General features: G+C 33.4%; 1 pseudogene; it reads right to left on the bottom strand.

Moving 5' to 3' along the window:
- Positions 1 to 16,734, bottom strand: part of LOC105060934 (patatin-like protein 2) — a 30,353-nt pseudogene extending 13,619 nt beyond the window's left edge.
- Positions 16,735 to 17,246: the final 512 nt, after the last annotated feature.

Consider the following 17,246-nt stretch of genomic DNA (forward strand, 5'->3'; position numbering starts at 1 on the left):
ACGAAGATTCTCTCTTCACTTTCTCTCTCTATTTTCTCTCTCATGATCAACTTTCTCTCTCTAAAAAGGTCTATGAATCCTGTATCGAGTCATGCCTTCATCTTTTAGAGACTCATATTGATTCTAACAAGATGATCCGTAGTTACTTTGATATCCATGCTCTATGTCAGCTTCATTTGGCCATATCAAGTATCTTTCAAATTCATTATTAATGAACACTATTGATTGATCTTGATCTTGATCTGATATGTGTTTCACGATTCCTTGATCAAATCGCTTAAATATGACCCTCAGCTCAGAAACCCTAAATTATCCTAATGTCCAGATGGTCCGACACATCCAGTCAATAGTTCTCTTTCCTTATGATTTAATCTTATTATATTCATCGAATAGAAATTGATGATGATTTGATATTTTAAATAGGATTAGCTGATTCTTCTAACGAAGTCTGAAGATCTAAGATGAACGAAGTAAGTGGATCTTATGCTCCTTATTTATTTTCAAATGATCATATTTTTTATGTAAATAGATTGATATTGATGAAATCATATTTTTCATAAAATAAGGATCAGCATATATGTATGAAAAAGCATGTTTTGATATTAGCATTATTTCCATGAATATGTTTTATGAAAATAATATGATTATGAAGTATGAATTTTATTATTTTTTTCATCTATATATATATGTATATTTTAAGAAAAAGATATAAGAATTTCAAAAGCTCTCAGATAGCTATGAATGAATTTCTTCGAAAAGATCGACATCCGGAACTAGCATCCACACGAAATATGGTCCTGCTAATAGGTATAAAATTGGCACACAAAACAAGAACTCCATCGATTAAAAAATATAGTCCTGTCATAAATATAATAGTGATCTTAGTACGAATATCTAGGAGTAATATTTTAAAATTTGACATGAATACATGATAAGAATAATTTATGATTCATGATTGTGAAATATATATGATTTTATTCATGCATGATTGATTTATGATTTGTTTTATTATATGTTCTATGAAATATTTTATTTTATATTATCTATTATTTTTTAAATATTATATTATCATGAAAAACTTATGCTGGATCCGATAAGGAAGTGTAGGTCCTACTTCTGGGCTAGTGTAGCTCATATTCTTTTTGTTTGTACAGAGGAATAAGGTTAGGACCGGCAAAAGGAATTCAGATTTGTAGATTTGCGATATAAACTTAAAAATTTTGTAGATGAAGTTTAGATATATGATGATCACGAACTTATAATAAATAATTCTAAATTTTGAGATATGAATTTGTATTTACTTTCAGATTTAGATGCTCTGAACCAATATTGATTTAATTATCTGATGAATAAAGAAATTGAATCTTTTTATTTGATCGATTTTAGATGATTATAATGGATTGGCTTCGTATTATCATGGACCCTATCCCTCGGTAGCATGATCGTGTTATGTTCCGGATTTGGGGCGTGACATTTTATGGTATCAGAGCTTAGGTTATGATCATTGGGGATCATGATATAAGTGACTAGGATATGATAGAATAATATCAGAGCTTAGGTTTAAGACCACTAAGATTATGAAGTGATAACAAAACTTTATGTATGATCAATAGGATGTGACAGAGTGGAGAATGATGAATAATATCAGAGCTTAAGATTATGATCATTAAGGACATGATAGAATGATATAAAGTTTATGTTATAATTACTAGAGAATATGACTTAAGTGGTATTTGAGCTTAAGGTTATCATTATTCGGGATTGTGACTTTAGTGATATTTGAACTTGAGGCTAAGATCATGAGGAACATGATAGATATAAAAGAAAAGATTAAATAATTTGATTTCGAATCAATAGGTATTATGATGAAATTTATGCATAAGTGGCATATGATGTCTATAATAGAATTGACGAGTTATATCTTAGATTCCAATTAGTAGGATTGACCTGAGTATGAGAAGTGTTGACCTTGGAATGAAGTGAGAGGTATTAATATATTATGTTGGGTATATTTGATGACACTAGAATGCTAAACTTATATGGATAAAGGACATGATAACTTTGCTGATTTTGATGTTAATTTTTTTGCAAAGAAAGGTTGGTTTGGAAGTTGTCTAAATATTGTAAGGTAAATCGAAGGTTAACTCAAATTAATTTTAGACATATGGGATTCTTAAGGAGTGGTGAAGCTTATGTAATAAGTTCAAACATAGAAGGTGGATGAAGATTTAATTTTGATGTGCCATACCTAAGAGATAGTAATGACAAGAAAACTTAAAATTTTGCCCTAAGTTTTATATGAAATCTGAAAGTTAGATCTATCCTTGATTGATTTAACATACAAAGATATTTTTATTTTTGATAGACTTAGACAATTTGGTAAGTTGAGATCAGAGTGAGCAGCAAAAGCGTGGTGGTCTGAATTGATCAGAAATATTAATCTTTTAAATCAAAAGATATTATAAAATATATTAGTTGTAAATAAGAAAAGATTTTATTGATAATGAAAAGATACTATAGATCTTAATCTAATCTGATCATAGTTCGATAATTTTTATCAGTAGATTATTTATTGTAGATAATGCCAAGAAGAATCTTAGATATCTCAAACAACATAACTTAATTTTGAGGACGAAATTATTTGAAGAGGGAGAATATAATACCTGGCCTATTTGGACCTTAGACCAGATCCAAAATCTCAGAAGCCCAACAAAAAAAAAGGGAACGGAAAGAAAACTCTTAATGGGAGTCTTCTTCTTCGATAAATCTCGAATGAAAAAGAGTCCTAAGACCATAGAAGCTCTAAGACTCTCTATAAACATGCCTCCTCCTCTCTCAAGAGCTTCCACCGGCGATCGTCGAGCTCGATTCCTTCTCTTTTCTCCATGGAAGCCGCGATCTCTCCTTTATTGTGTTCGTCGAAAATCGAAGGTCGGGGATGCCACCGGAGCTTAGATAAGGCTCCAACTTTTCTTCCTCTCCCTCTTTCCTTTCTCCCCATGGCTTTAGACCCTCACCGGCCATCGAAATCGCCGAAAAATTCATAAAAAGGATGAACCCCTATTCGACCGAGCCACCTTCCTCTCTTTTTCGGCCACCGGCGCTGTCGGTTGCGGCGTCTCACCCCTAGGATAGGACCCTCATACTTTTATCCCTCTTCCTCGAAAGTTTTGGCCACCGGCAACCGGCCAATGACCGAAAAACAAAAGGAAAAAGGGGCGGGTCCCCTATTGTTTGAAATTAAAAAAAAAACTCGTCAGTCGAACCTTGCTGCCGGCCATTCCTTGCCCCACCGTCGTCGACCGCCGCTGTCGGACATCCGACCATGCTGCCGCCCCTCATCGGAACTGAGCCATCGAGCTCCGCTCGATCCATCCTCTGTTCGGTCGAGAAGAGAAAGAAGAAAAGAAGAAGGAAGAAAGAAAAGAAAAGAAAAAGAAGAAAAGAAAAAGAAAAAAAAAGGAAAAAGAAAAAGGGAAGAAAAAGAAGAAGAAAAAGAAAAATAGAAAAAAAAGAGAGAATTTTCTCTCTCTTTCCTCCTCCTCTCTTTACCTTCTCTCTCCAGTTTTCTCTTTAAATTCTCTCTCTATTTTCTCTCTCTAGACCTTTTATCTCTTTTTATGGATTTTATCTCTCTAGGATCATTTTCTCTCTCTAATTGCATCACAGACTCTAGGATAAACTTGAGATAAAAATATGATGACCTGAGATTGCTCCAAAAATTATGCAGTAGATTGGATCCCAGTGCGATCCTTATTCAAAATTGATAACATCGATCATGGTTAATCCATATTAAGTCACCCTGATATGATCTCTGATGATCTCAATCATGATTGCCACTTTTGAAAGATACGAAGATTCTCTCTCTACTTTCTCTCTCATGACCGACTTTCTATCTCTAAGAAGGTCTATGAATCCTGTACTGAGTCATGCCTTATCTTTTAGGGGCTCATATTGACTCTAACAAGATGATCTGAAGTTGTTTTGATATTTGTACTCTATGTCAACTTCATTTGGCCATATCAAATATCTTTCAAATTTATTATTAATGAACACTATTGATTGATCTTGATTTTGATCCGATCTGTGTTTCATGATTTCTTGATCAAGTCGCTTAAATATGACCCTCAGCTCAAAAATCCTGAATTGTCCTAATGTTCTGATGGTTCGACACATTCGATCAACAGTCCTCTTTTTTTATGATTTAATCTTATTATATTTATCGAATAGAAATTGATGATGATTTGATATTTTAAATAGGATTAACTGATTCTTCTAACAAAGTCTGAAGATCTAAGACGAACAAAGTAAGTGAATCTTATGCTCCTTATTTATTTTTAAATAATCATATTTTTCATGCAAATAAATTGATGTTGATGAAATCGTATTTTTCATAAAATAAGGATCAGCACATGTGATATGAAAAAGTATGTTTTTATATTAGCATTGTTCTATGAATGTGTTTTATGAAAATAACATGATTATGAAATATGAATTTCATTATTTTTTCTATCTATGTATATGTATGTTTTAAGAAAAAGATATAAGGATTTCAAAGGTTCTCAGATAGCTATGAACGAATCCCTTTGGGAAGGTCGATATCTGAAGCTAGCATCCACACGAAACATGATCCTGCCAATGGATATAAAGTGGGCATACGAAATAAGAACTCTGTCGATTAAGAAATATGACCCTGTCACGGGTATAATAGTGACCTTAGCACGAATATCTGAAAGCAATATTTTAAAATTTGACATGAATACATGATAAGAATAATTTATGATTCATGATTATGAAATATACATGATTTTTTGTATGCATGATTGGTTTATAACTTGTTTTATTATATGCTCTATGAAATACTTTATTTTATATTATCTGTTATTTTTTAAATATTGTATTATCATGAAAAACTTATGCTGGATCCGATAAGGAAGAGTAGGTCCTACTTACTGGGCTAGTGTAGCTCATATTCTTTTTGTTTTCTTTTTGTTTGTACAGAGGAATAAGGTTAGGACCGGTAAAAGAAATTCAGATTTGGAGATCTGCGATACAAGCTTGAAAATTTTGTAGATGAAGTTTAGATATATGATGATCACAAATTTATAGTACATAATTATGAATTTTGAGATATGAATTTGTATTTGCTTTCGGATTTAGATGCTCTGAATCAATATTGATTTAATTATCTGGTGAATAAAAAAATTAAATTTTTTTATTTGATGGATTTTAGATGATTATGATGGATTGACTTCATATTATCGTGGTCCCCATCTCTCGGTAGCATGGCCGTATTATGTCTTGGATTTGGAGTGTGACAATAAGAATGGATGATTTTGATTCCAACTGTTTGGTTGGAAGAAGTCTCATTCCGATTTCGATTCCGAAGTTGAATGGGAATGGCCCAATCTATATAGAACTCAATCTCTATTCTCCTTTATGGATTCAAATTTTTATTCCAATTTTGATTTTGATTTTGATTTCGGTCACGAACCAAGTATTTTGAAAAATTTGATCATTCTGATTTCGATTTCAAGTTATTTTGATTTTTATTCTGATTTCAATTCTAATTATGGACCAAATATATATTGACTCACTACTGTGACAGTATCAACATCGTCTTAACCTAATAAGCATGCTAATATTCAATTTTCTCGTACATAGCATCATTTTATTTTTTTTTTCTTTCATTTTGTAAAAAAAAAAAAAATCTTAAAAGTGCGGGAAAGTTATACTTTGGGGATTGAATGTGAAACTTCTCCCCAGCACTTACAGCACTTAAGGACGGGTGTCAAAATACCAGGACTTCTTGGCTAATGTAATTACATGACAATGATAGCTTCTTCAGCTAGTTTTAGATAAATATATTCAAAATTCTTAATGAAAATCTTTATCTGTCACAACAATGCTAAATAAAAATATTATAACATCAAGCGGACCTCATGATAATATTAATTATATATTAATTAATATTTTAAAAAATATTTGGTTGGAGGGAGTGAGAGTCTGGATTGAAATGAAAATGTGTGACTTCCATTCCAACCATTTAGTTGGGAGGAGTCTCATTCTAATTTCAATTCTGGGATGGAATGGGAATGGCGTAATCTATATAAAACTCAAGAGATACTTGATTCGCGATCGAAATCGAAAATGGAATGGAAATCGAAATGGCTTGAAATTGGAATCGGAATGATCAAATCCTCCAAAGTGCTTGGTTCGTGATCGGAATCAGAATCAAAATAAAAATTTAAATTCATAGATGAGAGTAGGGATTGAGTTCTATATAGATTGGACCATTCCATTCCACTCCATAATCGAACTTGGAATGGGACTCTTCTCAATCAAACAGTTGAAATGGGAGTCATCTATTCTGATTCCGATTCCAGACCTTCACTCCTCCTGACCAAACACCCCCAATTCCTATCTTTCTCTACGAATTCAAATTTTCATTCTAATTTTAATTTCGATTCTGATTCTGCTCACGAATCAAGCAATCAGTGAATTTGGCTATTTCGATTTCGATTCCAAACCATTCCGATTTTAATTCTGATTCTGATTTCGATTTTGATCGTGAATCAAGCACCCCTAAATAACATCATTAAAATTAATTGATGGGTAACGTGAGTAACATTATGTTTTATATCACTTCTATTGGCATTAATTTTTTGGTACTTGCTTCTCAATTACTAAATGTCAAAAAACAGAAGTCATGAGTCTAAGCAAAGGTGTATGTACATATATACGTGTATATATATTACCGATGTTGCGGGAAGATCTTAGGGCTGTGCTCCAAATAGAAGGTTTTGATGTCTTTAGCTTCAAAGAGAGGCCCGGTTCTTCTCGTTTGGTGCCGTTAACATTGCAGTCACAAGGCCACCAGTGCTCGTTCCAGCAATCACATCGAAGTAATCCGCAAGCCTTGCGTCCACACCATCGAGCTCCTGAAAAAGGAGACAACGTATGGAAATCAAGTATTTAGTGTTGGCCTGTAACCTGATCCATTAGTTCTCAGCTCCACAATGGATCAATCTGTTAGCTTGTGGCATCACAAGAAATTATTTAAAATAATAAAGTTTCAAAACAATAAATGAATAAAATCGTAAAATTTTAATATTAACTAGTCATGATCTTATTAGATATGTTTTATGTAAATTAAGTGCAAATGACAGAATTTCACAACCTATTATTAGAGAAAGAAAATCTCTTACCTGACATATGCTATAAAACTTAGGATGGCACTGATGATAAACGGAATTTGGAGAAAGGCAAATATATACTATAGCTAAGATTTTTGAAGGAAAATCTAATTCAAATAAATAAATAATAAAATAATTAGTTTTACCTTTTGTTTTATTTGAGTACCTTCACAGGGGTTGACTTGGATGGTTCAAAACTAGATCAATTGGATGGGTCAATTGGTTGATGAGTCCATATGAGTTTTCAGGACTTACTATTTTGGGAGTAATTAACTTGATTCATGCAAGCTTGTTGTCATGTGTTGAGCGGGTCAGTTTTACAACATTACGGCCATTCTATGCAGGCATATACCAGTGGCATGGATTTAAAATCAATGCATGCGCGGTTGAGAATTGTTCAGACATAATATGAGAAGTCTTATTCACTTAGTTAATTAAGTTTAATATTTTGAAAGCAATCCATCCATAGAGTAAACCAGATTAGTCTCCACAAGTTAAAACCATGTTTCATACATGATATTGGTGCCAAGGGAGAGGCGCCAACATCTTGAGAAATATTACCACCATTTGGTTGAACAATTTTTCTTTTTTTTAGTGTTCATTTTATAGGAAGGGTGCAGTCTTTGAGAGAGGAAAGGTGCGATTTAAATTTGCTAAAAGAACATCTTTTGCTTAGAACACATGTTCATTTCTCAAAACACTACATGACCACCTGCAATGCACGGCAAATATTATGATCTAGAAGAATTATGTAACTCGATGTGAATCATTTTGGCTATTACAGATAGGACTGGATAGTGTGTACGTAAGAGCAAGATCCTCCACATCAAGAAATCGAGTCCAAGCTAAATTTTTACAGGCTATAACTTGGTCATACGATATTTGATTTCGATGATTTTTATATAAAAAATCGAATAACTTTTTGAGATTTACATGATGATGTCGTGCCTTTTAAAAGGTAGTGCTCCTAACGATCAGGCCCAAATTTCTTCTTTTGAAATTTGAAGTGGGTCGATTAAATTAAAAATTTTTCTTTGGAGTAAGATTTTGACTGGATATAACCTTCAATCCAAGAAGAATCCAACAGAGTAATAGAAAACTGAGTTGATTAGAAATAAAGATCTATCTCTTGAAAAATATTGACTTTTATTAGATTATTTCTACTAGATACGTCTATTTTAGATAAAAGAATTCTACTAAAAATAAGAAGAAAAATCTAATTTGAATTATGCAAGGATGGATATCGCCACCATAAATCTCATTTTTAAATCAGTTAATAAAAGAAACAAGGACTTGAGCTGTATTTTCGAAAATCTTTTCTCTTCTTCTAGTTTTATTTTACGACGTTTGAGTTGAGCAGATGGAGAAAAATCTTCTTTCTCCCTATCGAATCATTTTGAGAGTAGTATTCTTCATCATTCCATGCTAAATTCAAAACCCTCATGCAATATTGTAGGTGTAGTGGAAACTTAGTTCCTACTTCATGATGAATGTAAACTGCAACCAACAAAGACCTAAATTGAAGAGTTGATTCATTCAAGAATCTAGCAAAATTTGTGGAAACCTAGTTTCTTTGGATCAACATAACAATGGCTTTATTCATTAATTGTTACGTGCTTACAAGGCTAAATGAGTTGCTTACCAACCTTCCTAACATGGGTAATGAAGATAGAATATAGAGACCAATTTCAGCCATAGTACAGATATAGCTTACGACTTAATTAATCACCATGGCAGAGATGTCGATCCATAAACTATGGTAGCATGACAAACAATTACCTGAAGCTATGACTGTCACGCCCCGAACCCAACACCTGGGTCGGATACGTGATGGCCGCACACTCCTTAGAGCAAACCCTAAAGAATATGCAAGGCCAAAAAAAAATCATTACAACCTTAACATCCATAGCAATTAATTTCAATAATAATTCATAAAATCTTGTATAGGTACAAATTAAATTTCTTCAATCCTCTGATCAGATATCAATGGTACTCTATCTATGCATCCGCTCACTCACAAATCCATACCATAGCCAACCATGGACATCTTGTAACTCTGAGAAGAAAAGAAAGATGAAAGGATGTGAGCTTTACAGCCCAGTAAGAATTTCCATATCACACTAATATAGTAATATAATCAGAAAATATGAATAAGCAATAAAATATAAAATCTCATGTTTAATGTCCAGAATAATGTAAACATCCATAAATTTTCTATCTTGTTAAAATAGATGCATCATCATATGTTAACAGGTGAAACACTTTTGTTTAACAATTGTTTCATGCCTTATCTTTCATTTCTCTTTTCATAACCACATGATTTTTAACATTTTCTTTCTGGCTCTGGACTATCCAAGTCTATACCTCAGTCATCATCCGGATCGAATCCATTTAAAAAGTCTTTCAAGACTGTCCCAGGATGAGCTCCTGGCCGGCTGTCCCACGTACGAAAGCCCGTGAGAGGCTGTCCCAGGCATAAGCTCCTGGCAGGCTGTCCTAGGCATGAGCTCCTGGCCGGCTGATCTACCTGTAAGCCAGTGGGGGCTGTTCCATATGACAAGACTAGTCCATACCATATATCTCTTTCTTTTCATTTAATCATTTTGTGTTGATTTCATCAAATCAATTCCGACTTGCATTATGATCAATTCAGATATGTATAATCATGCCATCAATCTCTGATACATATATATTGACATAACATACTCATGCTCAAAATCAAATAACAATATCTCAGATATAATAAATTCATCGATCTCAAATCCGATGATGCAAAACCAATGATGCAAGACCAACAGTAAAATAGCATACATATAATAGTGATCATGTACAGGGATTCTTACCTTTACCGGTGACTGATCCAAGCACAGAAATCAATGTTCTTCTTTGATTTATGAATTTCTTTAACAAAATATTCCACTTGATATCATATGCAGACAATCATCTCTTCATAACCCAATCAAATATAAAAATCATATATGAAGAAAATTATCTGATAATCGATCCTAATAACACAAATCTAGGACCTCTCTTAGGATTAACCAAAATTAGGACTTGTCTATGTATCAGGATCCTTCACTGATCCATAAGACTTCTAGAGAGAGAAAATTCATGAAGAGAGAGAAAATTTTAGAGAGAGAAAGTAGAGAGAGAAAATAGAGAGAAAAATCTTCGTATCCTTCCGATGAGGCAGTCATGATCGAGATCATTAGAGGTCCTATCAGGGTGACTCAATATGAATCAAGTGTTACAAATTTCGAATAGGATCGGACTGGGATCAGATCTACTGCATGAATTTCGGAGCAATCTCGGATCATCTTATTTTCATCTCAAGTTTATTCTACGATCTGTGATGAAATCAAAGAATGAGGAAGACTCTCGAGAGACAAAATTCATAAAGAGAGAGAAAGGTCTAGAGAGAGAATCTAGAGAGAGAATCTAGAGAGAGAAACTGGAGAGAGAAGGTAGAGAGAGGAGAGAGAGAAAAATTTTCTCTCTTCTTCTTATTTTTATTTTTTTTATTTTTCTCTTTCTCTTTTTTTATTTTTCCTTTTTCTTTTCTTTTTCTTTTTCCTTTTTCTTTTCTTTCTTCTTCTTCTTCTTCCTTCTTCTTTTCTTTTCTTCCACTACAAGAAATTTGATTTTTTACGACAAAATTTTAGCGACGAAATATTTTTCATCGCAAAAAAGTAGGCTTTTGCAACGAAATTTAAATTTCGTCCCCAAAAATTAGGTATTTGCGACGAAAAAAATTACGTTGCAAAAAGTTATATCTTTTGCAACGAAATTTTTTTTTTTTGTTGCTAGAAGTTCATTTTTAGCGACGAAATTTTTTCGTTCAAAAATAATTTTTTTGGCGACGAAATTTTTTTTCGTAGTTAAAAATTTATTGTTTACGACGAAATTGATTTTCGTTGCTAAAAAAAAGATTTTTGCGACCAATTTTATTTATATTAGCGACGAAACTATTGCGTCGCTAAATTTTATTTTATTAAAAAATTTTTAAATATTTGCGATGAAAATTTAAATTTCGTTGCTAGAATGATTTTTAGCGACGAAAGTTTTTTCATCGCAAAAACAGGGGAAGACCGTGAGGTCCCCCCCTCGGTGGCTCGGGCTCTAGTGGCTTGGCCAGAGATCCGACAATGACGGCCGACCATATGAAGCCGGTCGGCGATGGGGTTCGGCCGGCGGGTTTTTTTTTTCGAAAAATAGGGGATCTTCTTTGAAATTTTATTTCCAGCAAAATCGATGGCCGGCGGTGAGGTCTGGGCCAGAGGAGAAAGAGAAGAGGGAGAGAAAGAAGGGGAGGGGCTTACCTCGAGTTCCGGCAGTGTCTCCGTTTCAAATTTTTGATAAGCACGGGTCTAAGAAAATTGGTAAAACGAGAAAGAAAGAGGGAGGAAGAAGAGAGGAGGCCGGGCTCTGGATCCTTTGGAGGGAGAGGAGAAGGAGATTTATAGGGAATCCTTGGAGTCCTTGTTGCCCAAGATTCCGCTCTTCCCAGATTCAATCGGAGAAGGGGAAGAAGCTTTTTTTTTTTATTATTATTATGGGCCGTGGCTGATTCTGGGCCCAATTTGGATCGGGGTGTTACATTCTCCCCCTTCAAATAATTTCATCCTCGAAATTAAGTTATATTGTTTGAGATATATTTCAAAGTATACATTCTTCATGTCATTCTCAAGTTTACAATAATATTTTATATATTATTTATTTCTCATGATCTTGTTATAACAAAATTATTTGAAATCTCAAACTCATCCCTTCTTATTGATTTCTCAATTTTTTTTTGAAGAACTGTAATATTTTGGACTTGTATTAATATATCACCATTATTTGTCTAATACATTCCACTCAAATTCATAATTATCTCAGGCTATCCTTGATAGAAAAATAAACAAAGATCAAACATCGGGCACTCTTCACAATCATCAATTTCTTTCTTCACTTGATCTTCCAACAAATTTTATATATAGACTCTCATCTTAAGAAAAATCTCAATCTTCTATATCAGTTCAAGTAACAATATTAAATTTTTTTAAAAATATGAGATGTATGTCAAGACATTCTAAGTTTGAACTAATATCAGAACTATTTAGCTGTTAATAAACTTGAGATATTTAAAATTTCTTGGCATTATCTACAATGAAGCAACCTACTGACAAAAATTATCCGGCTATGATCAGATTAGATCAAAATTTATAGCATCCTTTCATTATCAATAAAATCCTTCCTTGTTTACAACTAATGTATTTCATCATAATATCTTTTTGATTTAAAAGATTAATATTTCTAATTAATTTAATCCACCACGCTTTTGCTGTGCACTCTGATCTTAATTTATCAAATTATATAAGTCTATCAAAGATAAAAAAATATCCTTATATGTTAGATCAGTCCAGAATAGATTCAACCTTTAAATTTTATATAAGACTTAAGACAAAATTTTAAGTTTTTTTATCTTTACTACCTTTGGGTATAGCATATAAAAATTAAATCATGATCCACTTCCTATGTTTGAAATCATTGCATAAGTTTCATCACTCTTCAAGAATCCAACATGTCTAGAATCAATTGGAGTTAACCTTAGATTTACCTTACAATCATTTAGATAATTTTTAAATTAATTTTTTTTAAAAAAAATTAAATTTCAACTTGTCAAACTAGAAGAACTCAAGCCAACATCCTTAAGTAGAATCAACTTGATTATTTTTTATAGAGCTCTCTTCATCACAACCCTTAATATTAATCGATAAATTCATACAAAATCTTATCCTTGTATAAGTCATTCAAAATTTAACACTAACAAGATGTCTTAGTTCAATTTAAAAAAAATCCAAACTTTGACTTGAATAATTAATACACTTCACCATCTTCAATAATTACAAGAAAAATTAAAAAAATCTAATCCGAAGATAATAATATGAATTATTAAAGATTTCATCATAATCTGTATATCATACTCTGATAAAATAAATTTTTTTTTTTAATTTAATAATATCAAAGTACTTTTGATCCACTTAGAAAAATAAGCTTTTGACTTGAAATTCAATGTAACTTGAAGGATCAAGGAATCCTATTCAGAATATGATATTTTGAGTAACCAAAGATTTCACCAAAATGTGTATCTCATATTCTCATAATAAAATTTAAGTATATTTTTCATCTAAGATTGAGTTTCATATATGATCCTCTTATAGGTTCAATGCTCAAAAATATTTCTCTCTCATATGATAAAATTTCTTCTTAGACCATATCCTAACTTCCTTCTAATAAATTTAAAATTTGTAATGCTCGAATAATTAACATCAAAATCAAAAAAATTATCATGATTTCCTTCATATAAGTTTAGCATTCCAAAATCATCGAGTATACTCAACATAACATATCAATACCTCCCGCTTCCTTCCAGGGTCAATTCTTCTTATATTCAGGCCACCCTACTAATTGAAATCCAAGATATGACTCATCAATTCTATTATAGATATCATATGCCACTTATGCATAAATTTCATCTTAATATCTATTGATTCGAAATCTAAATATTGAATCTTCTCTTTTATATCTATCATGTTTCTCATGATCATAACCTAAGTTCAAATATCACTAAAATTATAATTCTGAATAATTATAACCTTAAACTCTGATATTATCTGTCATACTCTATTGATTATAATCTCAAAATTTTGATATCACTTATATGACAATCCCTAGTGACCTTAAACTTGGGCTCTAGTACTATTCTGTCATATCCTAATCACTTGTATCATTGTTTCCAAATAAACGTAACCTAAGCTCTAAGCTCAGATGCCACTCTGTCACATCCTACTGATCTTACATAAAATTTTAATATCTCTTATAATCTCTGGTGATCTTAAACCTAAGCTCTTATATTATTCTATCACATCCTAACCATTTATATCGTAATCTCCAATGATCATAACCTAAGCTCTGATACCATTCTATAATATTCTAATCACTTATATCATAATCCCTAATGATCATAACCTATCCTCTGATACCATTCTGTCACACCCCGAACCCAACACCCGAGTCGGATACGTGATGGCCGCACACTCCTTAGAGCAAGCCCTAAAGAATATGCAAGGCCAAAAAAAAATCATTACAACCTTAACATCCATAACAATTAATTTCAATAATAATTCATAAAATCTTGTATAGATACAAATTAAATTTCTTCAATTCTCTGATCAGATATCAACGGTACTCTATCTATGCATCCGCTCACTCACAAATCCATACCATAGCCGACCATGGACATCTTGTAACTCTGAGAAGAAAAGAAGGATGAAAGGATGTGAGCTTTACAGCCCAGTAAGAATTTCCATATCACACTAATATAGTAATATAATCAAAAAATATGAATAAACAATAAAATATAAAATCTCATGTTCAATGTCCAGAATAAAGTAAACATCCATAAATTTTCTGTCTTGTTAAAATAGATGCATCATCATATGTTAACAGGTGAAACACTTTTGTTCAACAATTGTTTCATGCCTTATCTTTCATTTCTCTTTTCATAACCACATGATTTTTAACATTTTTTTTCTAGCTCTGGACTATCCAAGTCTATACCTCAGTCATCATTCGGATCGAATCCATTTAAAAAGTCTTTCAAGATTGTCCCAGGATGAGCTCCTGGCCGGCTGTCCCACGTACGAAAGCCCGTGAGAGGCTGTCCCAAGCATAAGCTCCTGACGGGCTATCCCAGACATGAGCTCCTGGCCTGCTAATCCACCTGTAAGCCAGTGGGGGCTGTTCCATATGACAAGGCTAGTCCATACCATATATCTCTTTCTTTTCATTTAATCATTTTGTGTTGATTTTATCAAATCAATTCCGACTTGCATTATGATCAATTCGGATATGTATAATCATGCCATCAATCTCTGATACATATATATTGACATAACATACTCATACTCAAAATCAAATAACAATATCTCAGATATAATAAATTCATCGATCTCAAATCCGACGATGCAAAACTAATGATGCAAGACCAACAGTAAAATAGCATACATATAATAGTGATCATGTACAGGGATTCTTACCTTTACCGGTGACTGATCCAAGCATAGAAATCAATATTCTTCTTTGATTTATGAATTTCTTTAACAAAATATTTCACTTGATATCATATGCAGACAATCATCTCTTCATAACCCTAATCAAATATAAAAATCATATATGAAAAAAATTATCTGATAATCGATCCTAATAACACAAATCTAGGACCTCTCTTAGGATTAACCAAAATTAGGACTTGTCTATGTATCAGGATCCTCCACTGATCCACAAGACTTTTAGAGAGAGAAAATTCATGAAGAGAGAGAAAATTCTAGAGAGAAAAGTAGAGATAGAAAGTGGAGAGAGAAATTTCGTATCCTTTCGATGAGGCAGTCATGATCGAGATCATCAGAGGTCCTATCAGGGTGACTCAATATGAATCAAGTGTTACAAATTTCGAATAGGATCGGACTGGGATCAGATCTACTGCATGAATTTCGGAGCAATCTCGGATCCTTATTTTCATCTCAAGTTTATTCTACGGTCTGTGATGAAATCAAAGAATGAGGAAGACTCTCGAGAGACAAAATTCATAAAGAGAGAGAAAGATCTAGAGAGAGAATCTAGAGAGAGAAATTGGAGAGAGAAGGTAGAGAGAGGAGAGAGAAAATTTTTCTCTCTTCTTCTTCTTTTTATTTTATTTTATTTTTATTTTTCTCTTTCTCTTTTTTTTTTCTTTTTTCTTTTCTTTTTCTTTTTCCTTTTTTTTTTCTTTTCTTTTCTTCTTCTTCTTCCTTCTTCTTTTCTTTTCTTCCCGCGGCCTCCCTTGGCTGAAACAGGGGAAGACTGTGAGGTCCCCCCCCTCGGTGGCTCGGGCTCCAGCGGCTTGGTCGGAGATCCAGCAACAACCGCGGACCATGTGAAGTCGGTCGGCGATGGGGTTCGGCCGACGGGTTTTTTTTTTTCGAAAAACAGGGGATCTTCTTTGGAATTTTATTTCCAGTAAAATCGATGGCTGGCGGTGAGGTCTGGGCCAGGGGAGAAAGGGAAGAGGGAGAGAAAGAAGGGGAGGAGCTTACCTCGAGCTCCGCAGTGTCTCCGTTTCAAATTTTCGATGAGCACGGGTCTAAGAAAATCGGTAAAATGAGAAAGAAAGAGGGAGGAAGAAGAGAGGAGGCCGGGCTCTGGGATCCTTTGGAGGGAGGGGAGAAGGAGATTTATAGGGAATCCTTGGAGTCCTTGTTGCCCAAGGTTCCGCTCTTCCCGGATTCAATCGGAGAATGAGAAGAAGCTTTTTTTTTTTTTTTAATTATGGGCCGTGGCTGATTCTGGGCCCAATTTGGGCCGGGGTGTTACAGTGACTCCAAGAAGGAGAGTATTGTAGCTGGAATAATTCCTCTAATCCCTCCTCCATCGATGCTAAGAACAGTGATAAGGTTCCCGTACGTTGCGGCCTGGATCTGAATGATGTTGGACATGGCAGCTTGCAATAGAAGAATTATTTGTGTAGATTAGGTTGGGGGGACAGGAATTGGAGACAAGATCGAGCTGGTATGTAAGTGCCAAGTTATGGCAATGTGGCGTATCACTAATGCAGTATTTATAAGCCTACAGATTAATTACAGAAAAGCGATAAACGTGACCTTTCACCTGTCATCAAATTATTATAATCATGTCGAGCTAAGCATTGGAATGAGTCCAAGGTCAGAAGATAAGCCTTGAATTAGTCTGTTAAAAGGACCGAGTGTTCTCCCTTTATCTAGTATGTTTTTAAATCTGAAGTTTGTGTTGTGGAACAAAGCCTAATGGATAGGATTAAAAAGGTGGAACCTATTGCACTACCATGGACAAAAAAATATGGATAGGCTGAAATAAAATGGATGACTCGGATTAATATTATTCTACTTTGCTTCTACATATGTATAGACTTATTTTGCTCTGAATCGACATCTGTTATAAACCATCAAAATTACTAGCACGAATGGATGACTGGAAGGCTTATGGAAGCAGATA

Source organism: Elaeis guineensis, chromosome 13 (assembly GCF_000442705.2).
Source record: "Elaeis guineensis isolate ETL-2024a chromosome 13, EG11, whole genome shotgun sequence".
NCBI classification, from domain to species: domain Eukaryota; kingdom Viridiplantae; phylum Streptophyta; class Magnoliopsida; order Arecales; family Arecaceae; genus Elaeis; species Elaeis guineensis.